Raw genomic sequence first — 16,042 nt, forward strand, 5'->3', positions numbered from 1 at the left:
AGAATACCACCACCACCAAAATAAACAAACAAACAGAAACACAAAAATCCATACACTGTTAGCCTCACCTGTCCATTGCTGTATTCTGTGTTGATATACGAATGCTGGATCCACTAACCCTCTGAGGGAAGATGGCTAAATTCAGGCCCATATCACATGCAGCTTGGCTAGTAGTATATAAAATGTTAATTTATGTTTACATAAAATATTCCTGATCATGTGGTTTTCTGAACAGCATTAGAATCTGTGTCACGTTTACATGTTTTAGACTTTATGAATATGTTATTTGCAAATGTTTGAGCAATAAAATAAAATTATCAAAGACTTTCTGTCAGGATGCTCAAAGCACTATGTATATATAATAATTACAACATTATAAAAATATAATGAGCAATCACCCACTAAGATAAGTTGAGGGAGAAAAAGTTTAGAATAGTGATACATAAATGTAAAGAGGATTAACTGTAAATTCTGAAAGAGACTGCAAACACGATTAAAGGCAAAGACAAACACAAATCAACCTGAACACATTTGTATTTGGCAAAGGAATTATAAAAATGTTTGGCAGTAAAATGAAACTGCTTATAAGTCATTTCAAAATAATGATATACCCAGGATGATTTTATTGGTTTTATAACTTTAAAACTGTGACCTGGTGCCTTGTATGTGCTTTCTTGTAAAGTTATAATCTAATTATGAAGTGACCAAATATTAAGGAGCTGCTGTGAGACTGCTGCTGCCTCCAAATGTTGCTTCTGATGTTTAAAACTCTTCTAATGAAAGCTGCATGCACTAACTATCAATAGAGAAAGATTAAATACTATGGCGCAGTGAAGTGAAACAGAAATTGGTTTTTCTCCCTGTTAAGGCTATGATTGGATTACTGTGAACTCAATATTTGTTCCAAAAGCAAATTATTTCTTTCTTTAAATATACATTAAGATAATTGAATAGACAAGGTTATTCCTGGAAGTTAAGGCATATTTTGAAACCATTAGAAATAGTTGCATATTGTATCTTCCCTTCCACTCTAAATGCCCGTTTACCTCAACCCCAAATCTATTGTTATTTTGTGAAAACACTGTACAATGCTGCAGGAGAAAGAAAGTTTCTCAACTCCAGCCACTTATTAGAATGTTTTCTTGTACCTCTATTTCTACATAGGCACTTTCGTGTACGTGTGTATGTGTGTGCTATTTGCGTAATTGATGGAGGAAGAGGGAAATCTAAGATCTGGTGAATTTCTCTAGCTCATCACTATAATTTACAGCCCAGAGGAAAGCTGTTTTATGGTTCTTCATTGTCTCTGTCCCACTCATTCTTCTACTTTCTAGCATCCCTTCCCAGAATGCCACACTTTAGTATTCCACTCAGGCTGCTCTTTAGTTTACACCTTGGAAATACCTGTCCATGCTATAAAATTATGCCATCATCTTATATTTTCCTTTCCATCTCTACAATTCTTATTTCTTACATGCAAATATCAGTTTTTTAAAGTCACAATTCCAATTAAACTAATTCACAATGAAATGTAAATGTGAATAATGACTATATAGTCATGTTTAGGAATAGCAATCCAATAAAAGTCTACTTACGTACTCAAATAAATATATATTAGATGATGAAATTTCAAGCAAGATGGGTATGGGAGGTGAGTTATGGCTCCCAAGAATATTACACACTCTGATCTCCAGATGTTAATATGTTGTTTAACATGTCAAAAGGAACTTTGTAGATGTAATTAAACTTACTAATTAGTTGAAAACTAAAACAGGAAGATTACTCTGGATTATCCAGCAATAGGGGCCCAGTATAATCACATGACTACTTAAAAGCAGAAGGTAAGGAAGAAAGGGAATTCAGAGAAATTCAAGGCACACGAAGGATGCAACGCTCTTTTGTTTGCTTGAATTTGAAGGGAGTAATGTGTCAAGAAAACAGGCACCTCAGTTCCACAACCACAAGAAAGTGAATTCTGTCAACAACCCAGTGGTTGTTAGAAGTGGTTATTAGAAGAAGCTAACACGGAGCCCTGATGAGAATCATAGCCCTCACAGATATCCTAATGCTTTAATACTACTCATCACTCATCCATTTAAAAACATTGCTTATTAAAATACTAACCATTTAAACAATAAATAAGATAAAACTTCTGCCCTTAAAACATGCCAGAGGAATGGAAAAAAATAAAGTACATGCTGAATTATATAGAATGGTTGAAAGACTTTTTTTTTTTGCATAAATCAGGTATGAGTAAATTCCTCTGAGACTTCAGAAAAGTGAATTATAACTTAAAATTTGGATATATTGGAAGGCTTCTTGGAGTAATTGGCATCAAGGCTGAGTTGACTCAAATTTAACCATTTTATTTTGAGAAGCAATAGAAAGCGTTAATTTCTACAGCATTGCCTCATCCAAGATCAGCTTTATACTTGACAACTGTACACTTGTTATGTTTATTATTTTTATTTTTTGTATATATTAAGTTTTATTTTTGTCCTAAAATGAGATTACAAAGCTGTTATTATTAACGTGTACATGTGTTTAAAATAATATACCATACAGTAAAGTTCTAGGGGAAAGTGGTGAGGTACATATGTCTCTATAATATTATTAGCACTGAATTGGTAGAACAAGACATTTCAATATATTAGCATTCCATAATATTTTGCATTAAAAATGTTAACAATAAAGAAAAGGTGATATCATTAACTAAGTAATACTATTGAAAAAGAAAACCTGTTCATGGCATATGAACTGAGAAAGAAAACTGGTTCATGGTATATCCCTAAGCGTTTTTTATGACTTGATGGTCTCTCCAAGGGAGATAGTGCAATACAAGTTATTATTCAGTAACTGGGACTTAACTATCCGTTAAAATCTCATATCTCATCCATTCTTTTAACTACGTACAATAGTGCTGATTGAAAACGTGCACAGAAGAAGACACATTACAAATTCATAATTTTCATTCCTTGTTTTCTTAGAGAGCAAATCTGCACAGCACCTCAGGTCCAAAGACAAGCAGAGCCAGCTGAACCTCCAGGACGGTCCTCCCCACATTTCTAACTCCCACTTTACCTTCCGAGGAAGATAGGAGTAGACATCTTTATCTTTTCTGAATTTGTCCCTCACTTGTTTTCATGTGTCTAACTTCATATTTGTGTTTTATATTTTCTAGCATTATCCTGGCCAATGTGTTTATTCAATTCTGTTATGTGTAGTGAAAGATCTAAATATTGAGCATTTATTTATGCCAACTCGTGTTAGCTAATCTATTCCTTTTTCAGCATCCTCATAGACTCTTTCAGAACTTTGTCACTCTTCTATGTAGCTGGAAGGTCTTATGAACAAAATCTGAAGAAGACTGACGTTTACACAACAAAGAGTTTTCATACTAGCCATCTCCTTGGCTGCATATTTTTAAATTTTATGCCGCATCTGCTAAAATCTCTCTCAACACAAACGCCAACTATGCAGCTGTGTAAATCACGTAGTCCTGTGACCAGGTGTGCCAAGGATGACTGTGGAGATACCCCTGTTAAGTAATCCTCCCACTAGAAGAGACACTGATAACATTGACTTTCAGATGTTCACAGGCTGGCTGGCTTAGGAGCCAGATAGTTCAAGATTGTTCCAGAATGTTTTCATTTGAAGTATGATGGCTAACAGTGTGTTATAAGCTTTAGGAACAGTAGGAGCGCCTTCTTTGCGCTAATAATTACTAGGAAGCATTGTCCTTTGCAGACTTCCGGAATCCTTACTATGTAGGCTGCTCCTACTTTGCTAAAATTTTCCTATTTTCTTTCTGCTGATGCTGAAAAAGTAATAATCCAAATCGTAGATTTTGTCTAACAAACATCAATTACTCAACATAATGAAAGTAAAATATTTTTTTATTTACTCATTTTATGTATTTATTTATCTCTTCATTTACTTAATGTGGAGCTACCCTGAGGCCATCAACCATTATACACGTTGTGTTATTGATTTATTTTTATTCAGTTTTACAACATGATTCCTAAGAAACGGCTACCTGTGATGGCCACATTGAAGCAAAGTAACAATGCCTTACTGCCTTGAGTTGAGAGAAAACTACTGGCTTTCATTGTAAAAAGAGTGATTTATGTTAGTGTCCTCTTTCACTTAAAATCTAATATGAAAAGTAGTGCTAGGGAACTATTTTAAATCATTGTCACAGATCAGTACATATTATTCCATCAGTGTGATGTTTAGACGTATATTACGTATTTGCTTTTCAAAAGAGTTGAGAAGTAATATGTCCTGTTTTGTTTTGCTTTCTGAATGATCCTAGCTTATGAAAAGAGCATCCTTGTTTATGTCTTTTTTATAATGTTGTTTACTCTGAAGTCCTCAGAAATTAAAGAGAAATAATGTTTTTCACCAGCAACTAATCATCTGTTCAAAAATAACAAACTGATACTAGCAAATCATGAAGTGTTCAGCCAGTTGAATAGGGAAAGAAATTTAAAACCTTTCATATTATTGATGCAAGACAGGAAATGGATTAGTAAACTAAAATTTGTGATTGCTTAGATTCTGATTTTACTGGGAAAGTCACTGAATTGCTGTGTGACATTTAGCAGCTTTTAGCAACTGTTAATCAGGAATAATACCATTTGTTTTCAATCCATATCAGAGACCAATTGTTGTGTGGATTAATGCAATAATTTCTACCAAGACATCTGGTACATACAAAATGGGCTGCTATTGTTTGTCATGAAATTGTGAGCTTTTATTTTTTTTAGTTTCATTGTATTCAATTTCTTTCGAATCTCTCTCATTTTCCTCAAGTTAGCTCTTCATTGTCTCTTTGACTCAGTGGTAGCCTAGATTCTTCTGCCATGTCTATTTCTGTTTTTCTACCCACCATCTCTTGTTGAAACAGATCTCATTTTATAGGCATCAAAGTGTCCCATCTGGAGCCTTAGAGAAACTTTCGCCTGCAATTCTAACACAATGAAGAGCACAGAGAATTTCAGTCATGTCCAACACATTACATAGAAATTTACAATTAAACTTGTATTAATAGAAGCTGTTGGTAATTTCTGAAGGTATAATCTCTCAAGTTTTATTCTGAGAAATAATTCTAGTGTAATAGCTAAAGCCTGTACTTTCTGCTTGATATTTCTCAACTGTCTTATTTGGCCTATTTATACTCTTGATCATAATTCAGCTTGACAAATAATGATTTTTCCTGTTTTAATGTTTTGTTCTTATTGTTCATATGCCTAAAACTGGAAATTACAGACCACTTCCAGAGCTGTAACTAAGATTTTGTACACTGTAATTAGTATAGTTACATTAAACAATTTATTGTTTTCTACACGTGTGTGTGTGTCCACTAATTTTGAGAGTTGGCTAGAGGAGATTGCAATTTATTTTGTATACTCTTTCAGTCAACAAAGCAAGAGGTAAATATCATCCATTCTTTCAAAAATATTTATTAAGTACCCTTCGTGTATCTTTTACATTTGAGAAAATAATTTTATAATATAAAAGGTAATATTTATATTTTATATTAGGATTTATGATATAAACCAGATGTTATGCTAGTAACCAGATGTCTTGATTTGGTCCTTTTATTCAAAAATAAGGAGATTGCTTGTTAGGCAGAATATTAAGAAATTTTATTGATCATGTGGGTTCCCATTTAAGCCTGTCTCAGAAGAAATTATTTAGAATTTTTATAAGCCAAATTTCTCCAGTCTTCTCCTGATTCATAACACTGTAACACTCCATTCATCCCACTGTAACACTAGAACCACTCATTTGTAAGGGATGTAATTATCGTGGAGGTGCTGACGCTGGTGGTGTTTCTTTGGGTAGGAGGGGAGAGATGAACAGGAGATAATCATATACAACATTTGCTCTTTCTTGTGAGAGGTTCCTATGTATCATTTTATTAATTAAAACAGGTGACAAGCACATGGCTTGTTAAACCATGTGATACACTAAAAATCTCAAGTTATCTAGATTTTATATAAACATTAAGGGTGATATAATCGCATCATCCTTTTGCCGTCATTTATATTTCCATGAGCTCTGACTGACTTTAAAGCCTAGACTTGTTTGCTTAACAGATATGTAATTAGACAAAAATGAAAGAAGCAAAGAACTGAGGCATTGAAAGTTATCCATTGCTAAAGAGCTGATTCTGAGACTGAAACAAAGCAGCCTATTTGAGTTTTCTGCCTAAAAGTATACATATTAATTTTTAACATGGCCATGGCATATAATAAATATGCTTCCTTATGATAATAAGGATGACAATGACAATGATGATTTCTTAGCACTTGGTAGTGCTAAAATTTGGAAGGTACCTTAGGGTTCCTCTATTCCGACCTCTCAGGGGCTGCAAACTGTCTCTCTCCAACATCTCAGACAGCCAGCTTTTTCTTGGCCACTTCTATAAATAGAAACTCACTATCTGCAGAGAAAAAAAAGTTATTTAAAAAATATACATATTATAAGAAAAAGCATGCCCTTGCATCTTCGCAACACTTTTTAAAAATTCTTCCCATTGGGAAAAATTTACATTTATGATATACACATAAAGCGTTTAAACTAAAAAGAACTTAAACTGCTAGGATAATATTTGTCTGTCTTATTCATTTTCTCTTTCGCATGAGACCCAAAATGCAGTGAATAAAGACTCTTGGTGATTCTGCGATTATAACACTTTTCTTTTCAGTTCTCTGTTATCTAAGTAACCACGGCATAGATCTAGAAACTAAGTACTAAAGTGATCTTTTACTGTGTTTTTCTCTATCTTGAAATTGTCTATTTTTCAGGTTTGTTTTGGTCTTTTCAGGGTAAAGTTCATTTGTTGAATACACGTAAATTTATCCTTTCTTTGTTCTTGTACTGAAAAGAGCTAAGATATGCCTTTTGTGGCCCTAGCTTTTCAAAGACTTGTTGACTTGCTCTGTTAACATAAAAACTCATTCCAGCTTCTGATTTTGCGCCTGGGATGACTTGAAATGACTTCAGAAGTTTTAGATTCTCCCCAAGATGGGCCTGTCCCTGGTGGTGCCAGTTGTGGAGAGCTACTTTTATTTCTCTTTTCTGTGACATGTGCTTCTATTTATCAATAACTGGACCCAGATTTCTATTGTTGACTTCTATCTAAAATGGGCTGTCTACAGCCTGGCAAGATTTGTTAGTGCCACTTAAAATATTGTGCATTGACTTTATGCACATGTCTTAATTATCAAAGCAGAAATTATATGAGAAGAAAGCAAAATTATGAGACCCCATTCCTGGGCACTATTGTAGATGTCCCTAGTCATTATACTGTCTTTGACTTATGATAAGTTCTTGGTCTCCATTGGTTGCCACACCTCAACATTCTTCAATTTTCTTTTCCCTCACAAGTACAGGATCACATTAGGTATAAATGGTTGAGCCTCAGCCCCATTCTTTCCTTTTTATGCGTGGCAGTGTTTCCTTGTTTGTATTCTTCATCTGCCAATGACTTCAAGCCTCACTATTATTCTCCGATTTCATTTATTATAATAACCATGTTTTGGAAATGGCCTGCAACTCTTTAATGTTCATTTTACACACGTAAAAATTTCTCAACAAGGTCTGCTAAGGAGCAAAGAAGGCCCAAAATTATGTAAACACTGTAGCTTTCTTTTTTTTTCCCCCTCAGAATATTCTTTTCAGACTTTTGTGCATAATTTCTTCTATCATGTTAAAATCTCTTCATTCTCCATAATAAACCAAAGAATAGAACATTGTCCCTTTAACCTGTTCACCTCCTGCAATGAGAGCGACCAGCTTGTATTTATAGCACACATCATTGGGACCTACCTCAGGCAGGAAAGACCGAAGAGTAGATACCGTGAAGGTCACTGGAATAATAATTTCAGTTTCCCTACAGGTAACATCAAAAATACAGTCCTTTGTGGCTCCTCCTGGAGTTCCCAGGGAACATTTTTCCCTAAATCTTGTCATAGCAACCTACTTATTCACTTCAGCTGTTGACTGGAGGCTCTTTGGCTTGCTGCTTTTATTCTGCCTTGGTCATTTTTTTTTGCCTCTTCCTACTAACTCTATAACCCCATATGTCTTAGAGGTTTGCAGCCATTTGCTTAGCCAGACATTATGAGAGTTCTTTAACATACACGGAACCCAAAAAGAATACAGATTGAACTATAACCTTTTCTTTGTGCTGAGTGACACTGGATTAAAGTTCTGTGTATGTTACCCTGGTCATGACTCTTACTATTTCTTAGCCTCAAGTTCCTTATCTGGTAAGATGAGTTAGTGAAACTGTACAATTCCTAGGTATGTGCTATAATGGAAGTGCAAATGCTTTGGATATATCTGCCTGTATATCACTTCTTGGTGCCATTTATGAATTGTGTGGTCAAAGGAAACTTAATTGACTATTCTCTGTTTTAGAGACAGTAATATTTATGTTATAAATAATACAATTAAGCAGAATAATATTTTCAAAGTATGTAGCAACTGGCTTAGAGTATCCATTTAGAAAATAGTAGTAGAATTATCCTTACTCTCCTTCATTCTCAGTATGTTCCTGAGTATTCATTTATTCATGCATTTGAGAGCCGACTATATGTCAGCCACTGTGCCAAGAGTTGTTCATACAAATCCATTCCATAGGAGGTTATAGGTATGTTTAAGTAAAGTAATCGTGATAAATGTATTATAGAGGTAAATATTGATACACATGGCAGTATATATGTTTTCTACTTTAATGATTGACAATTATATGGGTTTCTAAAGAATCAATGTGGTTTATTAAAGCTAGTCTGAGGGTAAACCTCCTAATGTTGAATCTCCACAGCTTAATAACACACTTTGCTTCTAACCATTGGCAGCCTTAATGAATTACAATCAATGTATTGTCTTTGTTCTTGTTCTCCTTTCCTTTTGTAGCATAATTTATTTTGTAGTAGGACATGTATCTCTTTAAAAATTTTATTTAAAACTTACCCTAACCTTCAACTAAATGTGCCCAAAGCTAACTCTTTATATAAATATCTTACAAAAACTTCAATTTCTCTATGTCATCGCTTTTTGAAAAAATGTATCGTTATGTTCTTCTGCTTTACTTCTTAAAAACTAGACTTTTTGAGGGCAGTTTTATATTCACATCAACACTGAGTAGAAAGCATAGAGAGGTCCCTATACTTCCTGTCCCTTCCCCCAGACTTCTTCACCATCGCCATTCCCCACCAGAGTGCGACATCTGTTACAAATGATGAACTACAGTGACACATCATCATTATCCAAAGTCCATAATTTACATTAGGGTTCACTCTTGGGGTTGTGCATTCCACGGGTATTAACAAATCTATAACGACATGTGTCCACCATTATAGTAACATACAGGATAGTTTCTCTGCCCTAAAAATTCTGTGTTCTGCCTATTCATCCCTCCTTCTCCCCTAACTCCTGGAAACCAGTGATCCTTTTACTATCTCCATAGTTTTGTCTTTTCCAGAATATCATATATTTGGAATCATATAGTACGTAGCCTTTTCAGATTGGCTTCTTTCACTTAGTAATATTCATTTAAGTTTCCTCCATGTCTTTTTATGGCTTGATAGCTCATTTATTTTTAGCACTGACTATTTTTCAATTGTCTGGATATAGTCTGGTTTATTTACTTACCTAAGGACATTTTGGTTGCTTCCTGTTTTTGGCAATTATGAATAAAGCTACCATAAACATCTGTGTACAGATTACTGTGTTGACATAAGTTTCAGCTCATTTGAGTAAATACCAAGGAGTATGATTGCTGGATTGTATAGTACGAGTATGTCTAGTTTTGTAAGAAACTGCCAAACTATCTTCCAGAATGGATTTACCATTTTGCATTCCCACTGCCAATGAATTAGAGTTCCTGTTGCTCTATGCTCTTTCCAGAATTTGGTGTTAGTATTTTGGATTTTCATTATTCTAAGTGTGCAGTGGTATCTCAATATTGTTTTAATTTGCATTTCCCTGATGACGTGTGATTAACTTATTTTCATGTACTTATTTGTCATTTGTGTATCTTCCTTGCAGAGGTGTCTGTTAAGATCTTTGACCCATTTTTTAAGCAGGTTGTTTGTTTTCTTATTGTTGAGTTTTAAGAGTTCTTTGTATATTTAGGATAACATTCTTTTATCAAATGTATTTTTTGCAAATATTTCCTCCCAGTCTGTGACTTGTCTTCTCATTCTCTTCATAGTGTCTCTCACAGAGCAGAAGTTTTTTATTTTAATTAAATCCAACTTATCAATTATTTATTTTACTGCTCATGCTTTAGATGTCATATCTAAAATGTCATGGCCAAAGCTACAGTTATCTATATTTTCTCCGATCTTATCTTTTAGAAGTTTTATAGTTTGGGTTTTACGTCTTGATCTATATTGTGAAAGGTGTAAGGTCTGTGTCTAGATTCATTTTTTACATGTGGTTATCCACTTGTTCCAGCACCATTTGTTAAAAAGATTGTATTTTCTCTATTGTATTGCCTTTGCTCTTTTGTCAAAGATCAGTATTTTACTTTCCATTGTGTCTTTTATTTGTTCTCTATATCCAAAATACTACTGTGTCCTGCATATTTTCTTATAATTTAAACGTGCTGCTTCATTAGCAGTAACTAGGCAAATAGAAGCAATCCTGCTCTTTAGCTTTCCCTCTCACTCTGAATTCACTGATCATTTAGGTTCAACAGAGCAGCTAACTAATGGAAGAAGAAGTGCATGGAGAAGCCAACCATGCCTAACAGGAGAAGAGTATTATTTTTCAATGAAGATTCAGATATTGGTTACTATTTTGAAGTAGCACTTAATATTTCTGAATTGAAACTGTAAGCTATAACGTGAAATGACTTGAATGTCTGATACTGTGGAATGAACCGAAAAATGATGAGGGTTGCTGAATTTTCATGCCATCATAGGGGGGAAGCCTATTCCACTACACGTATTTTCAAGCGGCAGTGGGAGACCAAACAAATTTGTATTTTGATATCGTCCAATGTGAAATGCATGTTCAACATTGCACTAGTCAATTAGATGTGGTACTTTCAGTCAAAGTTAACACAGTCAGATAAGGAATCAGGAATAGAGAAAGTGACAGAGAGAGAATGCATTTTCAAGATTGGTCAAAATAAAACTATGTGAAATATGATGTGGAAAAAAGATGGGTCTGGGAGTCAAAAGGCTTAGATTCTAGAACCAGTTCTCTCTCACTTAAAGTTAGAGTTATTTATGCTTCATTTCTTTAACTCTAAAATGGCAAATGAATAAATATTTATTTTTGGTCTTCTTCAACTTTAAAATTCTAAGCTGCTAGTAGAAGACAGTCAACCGCAATTCTCGGTTAATCCGGTTCAACTAGAAGGCTTTACTGAATAAATTAAACACATGTTTACTTAAGATTAAATGCATTCTAATAAAAACATACATAAGAAATTTAAACCCTAAGTGGACTATAAAAGCTGACTTTTCCCACTGTTTAATTTTTCTTTAAAAAAAAACATACAAGAGATTGCAATGATTTGAACATCATTCTTCTACAACTTTGTGATTTTATATTCTGCATTTATTTTTGAAATCGAACTCAAGTACTAAGAATTATAGGCAGTTCGATTTAATAGAGGCATTTTAGTTCCATGCCCTTCCCAACTTTAATTTAGGAAAGAGTAAACTGAGGTCCAGAGAACTTAAATGATTTGTATAGGGTCACACAGCTGATTTATGGCAGAGCTGGAAGAACAAGCTAGATTTTTTTGATCCTCAGCCCAGTGACCTTTCCACAATAAGCTTAAAGTCCTTAGCAATTAGTATTACTTCCACAATCCATTGATAAGACATTAATGTTTTGTTTGACAGAAATAAGTTTTGACACCCATTAATTCATTTTCTCCTTTCAACATTCCTTCAAGGTTATTATCGTTCTCATTTTTATACACACACTAGAACAGATTAAGTAATATGCCTAAGGTGATATAACTAATAAGGAATGAAGTGGGAATTTGAAGCATCACTTTTGCCTGACTCCAGATCCCAACCTCTTTTAAGGCAGTATGTTAACTTCTCCAAGTTTCCAATGAGCGTTAGTATTATAGCTATTCTGGAGGGCACCTTAGTTAAGTCTTTGACATTAGTCTTTATTAGGGCTTAGTAGAAAAGATCATCCAAATTTATGAAGATTTTCTGGTACTGCCCATCATGAGGCTTTCCTTAAAGTGAGGCTCACGTTAGGATATGTGCAATAGTAAATGTTTGAGGCACACAACTAACCTTTGTATGACTGGTTACTTTAGAAGTGATCTGCTCATTATTTTATGCTGTGAACATATTTTTATTATACTTGAGTGTATGCTTACACATATGAGAACTGTACTGAGCGTCTCTTTTTACCCTACCAAGCCAATCCAAGGTTCAACGTATAACTTTCCCAGAAATCTTACCATCAACTTTCAGAATAAAAAGTTGTCACTAGAGGTTTCTCAATGCCTATCTAGTGCATTTCTGAGTTAACAACAAATGCAGATTTGTCTTTGATGGCTCTTTTATAGCTGCATACAGCTGGAGAAAAACCAACTGCCAAGGGAACTCAATTTTCTTTATCATCAATTTGACATTGGTTAACAGATGGCTTCTGGATACCATGGTAGTCTTCTTAATTTGTCTTTGTATATAGTACTGCAAATATCCTTGCTTAATTGCCTGATTATTACATCTAATTCTTTGTCAACAATATACCTCATTGTTTTGGAACATATCCTGGGAGATAGGTTATAAAAGGCAGATATCTGCATGTTGAGCTGCTACCATGCTTTGGAAACATAAAGTGAAACACCTAAAGGTAGGCAAGTGTGTTAATATATCCCCATCTTAAAAACCAGTTGGCTTCCTCTGAAGCATGGCATTTCTCCAGAATACAGTGGAATCTCGAGAGCTAATGTTACACAAAAGATAGAAGAAAGGAGGCTACCAAAAAAATCTGGAAACATACAAAGACACTTTAAGGTAAAACATCTTTCCAGTTGAATATTAATCTAAGAGTAACGGCAACTGAAGTCTTTTTTTCTTTTCTTTGAATTTAAGTAAGTAGAATTTAAATACTACACTTGGGAGAGTGAAAATTTTTCCACCATTTCAAAGGGTGTGTAAAAATAAGCTTATAATTGATCGAATCTTTTGACATTCCTTAAAATGCAAATGTGAACCCTTTCTCTGACTGCTTTGGAATTGCAAAGAAATGAGAAAACTTTGAAAATATGTAGCGTTTGAGAAAGCTGATTCAGTCAGACAATATTGCATACAATATTACACATACACACATATACTTGTATGTGTCCAAAAAGGAGAATTCAATGCATGATAAAGAGAGTTCATTAATCATTATAAAATCACCTGATGTTGTCAACTCTGATGGTGGTAAACTGACCACCCAAACATGTCAGTTAAAACAAGTATTAATTTTAGCTTTTAATCTTAGTTCTTTTTCATTTACTCATTGTTAAATGGTAAGGCTGTCTCAAAAAATGATGGAAAATTATACTTGTATTTTGACTTTTACTTACAATTATACTCGTACTTTAACAAAGTAAATTACTCTCCACTTTATGCCTTTTAAATAGTTTCAAAAGATGGACTCTAGAATCAGAAAATCCTTAAAATAGGACTTTGTCATTATGATAGAAAAAGATCTGAACTAATATTGATAGCAATGAATATTCTATTGAAGTTTATGCTGCCACCTATGGGAAATGAAAATTCTTAGTAATTAATCTAAAATGGAGAAATTATTGTTGCCAATTATAAAAGAAAATTGAAACTTCTAAGTGGATTTCATTACTATTTAACTGTCAAAGAACGGTCCATTTGGAGAAAGCTATAAGTTCTTCAATTGTTCCTTAGAAAACCCAGATTTGATATGTGCCCATGGAAACTGAGCTACATAATCCACAAGGCTCACTTCTAAGAAACGTCTTAAGTTTCAAAGTTTTATATTTGCAATCAAGCAATTAAAAATAGTATAAACTGGATTAACTCTATTTATTGTGAGATTGTATGTAAGTTGATTTAATAATACTTCTGTCCATTTTCTGCATATCCCTTTCTTTTCACTTCTGCCCTTTTAACATATACTATCTTTGCAAACTGGGGAACAGATGAAACTGTTTTTTAGCCTCTAGTCTGCCAATATAGCAAATGTAGTAAAATGGAAAAAGAAAAAGCTTTTATTAAGGAAAGTCTTTGGTTGAAATTCATGCTCTTAACACTTGCTACTGGTATCACACAGGAAAGTGACCCAATCCCCATCAGAAAATGGAACTGGTAGTATCTATCTCATAGGAGGCCATAAGAAATAAATGCAGTATCCTATAACGCTTACCAGAGTTCCTGACACAAAACAGAGTCTCAATAAATTATCGTTTCCTTTTCTTCCAAAATGTAGCCTCTGTTATGTCGACAAGATGCAGAAAAAGTCATAACTCATCCTGTGACTTTCTTTTAATCAATAGAGTGTTGTAAAGGTAATAAGATGTCACTCCTATGTTTATGTTATGTAAGATTCCCCTTCTGCCTGTGAAGAAGTTAACAACCATGTTGGGAGGCCCAGATGGCAAGGAACTGAGGGAACCCTTTAGGAGCTGAAGGCAGCTTCCAGCCAACAAGTGGCAAGAAGTTAGGGCCCTCAGTCTACAATCACAAGGAAATGAATTCTTCCATCAATCTGAGTGAGTCTGGAAGTGAACTCTTCCCTTGTCTATCCTCCACGTGAGAACCCAGCCTTGGCCCTTACATTAATTGCATTCTTGCAGAGGACCCTGTTAAGACGTGCCTAGATTCCTGACCCACAGAAACTGTGAGATAATAAATATGTTCTTTTAAGCTGCTAAGTTAATGCTAATTTGTTATGCAGCAATAGAAAAACTAAGCTAGTGGGTTTTCTTGGATAAGTTATATTTTCTTTCCTTTTTTTCTGTACACCTTTAAAAATATGAAACTCTAATTTATGAATCTTAATTTTTGAAAAAATTAAATTAAAAAACTTTATACAATTTAAATAAGTATTCCTCCCACTCTACACACCTGTATCACCTTCATCACACTCCCCAGAGGCAACCGTCATCTACTGTTTCATGTTTAACTCTGGTGAAATGGTTTTCCAAATTCATAAATAAATAAGGAAATCTAAAAGTGATTTATTTAAAAAATTTTTTTTAATATTTATCATCATATACAAAATGAAATGTTTTATCGGGCCTTGATTTTAAAGCTAATGAGATAAATTGTCCTGTCCCCTGTAATGCTAAGTTTGAAATTTCATGGTCTATCTGTGGGAATTGAAGGAAAAAAGAAACAATGAGCTCAGCTAATAGAAGACCATTTTTAATAAACCTAGGTTCTTATGCAGTATTTCTGCTAACTGGCCATATATCATTGTGGAAATCACTTTCTCTCTATATGCCCTTAATTTACACATTTCAGATTTCAAATTACATGTTTTTAGGTATATGCACTTTGTTGTTTGTGTGTGTTTTGTCTTTCATAATGGTGTCCGGTGATTTGCAAACTTAACTGATCACAAAAATCCTACGCAAAGTTTTTTATCATCATCATTATTATCATTATCATCATCATCAATAACTAGTCACCTTCCCCAAATATTCTGATTCAGTAATTTTGGGATGTGGTTACAGGATTTATATGTTAAAATATCTTCACAGGTTATTCTAGTCAACTTTATGGGGAAACAATAAGTTAGATATTTTATTCGCACACATGTAACACTGTGTTTTTGTAATACTTACTGTTTGTAAGATAGTGGTCTGAAATTCACTGTAAGCTACATGACAGGGAAAGTAATCACTCCAGTTATGGTCTACATGAAAAGGCAATTGCAAATGAAAACAGTTTAGGAAATCGTTATTTAACTTTTGATCCTCCTTTCTCATTTGTTCTATATTTATTCATCCTTGCTCTGGAGGTTACTTTTGTATCCTTAATAAAGCACATCTCCTTGTCTCATAGCCAAA

This window comes from Equus przewalskii, chromosome 1 (genome assembly GCF_037783145.1).
Source record: "Equus przewalskii isolate Varuska chromosome 1, EquPr2, whole genome shotgun sequence".
Classification (NCBI taxonomy): domain Eukaryota; kingdom Metazoa; phylum Chordata; class Mammalia; order Perissodactyla; family Equidae; genus Equus; species Equus przewalskii.